This window comes from Arachis duranensis, chromosome 4 (genome assembly GCF_000817695.3).
Source record: "Arachis duranensis cultivar V14167 chromosome 4, aradu.V14167.gnm2.J7QH, whole genome shotgun sequence".
Taxonomy (NCBI): domain Eukaryota; kingdom Viridiplantae; phylum Streptophyta; class Magnoliopsida; order Fabales; family Fabaceae; genus Arachis; species Arachis duranensis.
The window spans coordinates 95713376-95714567 of record NC_029775.3 but is presented as its reverse complement, the minus strand read 5'-3'; positions in this window follow the sequence as shown (position 1 = coordinate 95714567).

Below are 1192 nucleotides of genomic sequence, written 5' to 3'. Positions count from 1 at the left end.
AAAACAAAAAGCAATGCTTTTACCACACCAAACTTAAAATGTTTGCTCGTCCTCGAGCAAAAGAAGAAAGAAGAGAGTAGAAGAAGAAGAAATGAGGAAGAAGGGAATGGCTTTGTGTTCGGCCAAAAGGGGGAGGAGTGGTGTGTATGTTGTGTGAAAATGAAGGAGTGAAGATGAGTTTATATAGGAGTGGGGGGAGGGTGAGGTTCGGCTATGTGAGGGTGGGTTTGGGAGGGAAAGTGTTTTGAATTTGAATGGTTAGGTAGGTGGGGTTTTATGAAGGATGGATGTGAGTGGTGAAGAGAAAGATGGGATTTGATAGGTGAAGGGTTTTTGGGGAAGAGGTGTTGAGGTGATTGGTGAGTGGGTGAAGAAGAGAGAGAGAGTGGTGGGGTAGGTGGGGATCCTGTGGGGTCCACAGATCCTGAGGTGTCAAGGAAAAGTCATCCCTGCACCAAATGGCAAGCAAAATCTCGTTTTGTGCCAATTCTGGCGTTAAACGCTGGGCTGGTGCCTATTTCTGGCGTTTAACGCCAGCTTCTTGCCCTTTTCTGGCGTTTAACGCCAGTCTAGTGCCCCTTTCTGGCGTTAAACGCCCAGAATGGTGCCAGACTGGGCGTTAAACGCCCAACAGCTAGCCTCACTGGCGTTTAAAGGCCAGTAGATGCGTCCTCCAGGGTGTGCTGTTTTTCTTCCTGTTTTTCATTCTGTTTTTGCTTTTTTCATTGATTTTGTGACTTCTTATGATCATCAACCTACAAAAAAAAGATAAAGTAACAAAAGAAAATAGATAAAATATAACATTGGGTTGCCTCCCAACAAGTGCTTCTTTAATGTCAGTAGCTTGACAGAGGACTCTCATGGAGCCTCACAGATACTCAGAGCCATGTTGGAACCTCCCAACACCAAACTTGGAGTTTGAATGTGGGGGTTCAACACCAAACTTAGAGTTTGGTTGTGGCCTCTCAACACCAAACTTAGAGTTTGACTGTGGGGGCTCTGTTTGGCTCTGCTTTGAGAGAAGCTCTTCATGCTTCCTCTCCATGATGACAGAGGGATATCCTTGGGCCTTAAACACCAAGGATTCTTCATTCACTTGAATGATCAACTCTCCTCTATCAACATCAATCACAGCCCTTGCTGTGGCTAGGAAGGGTCTGCCAAGGATGATGGATTCATCCATGCACTTCCC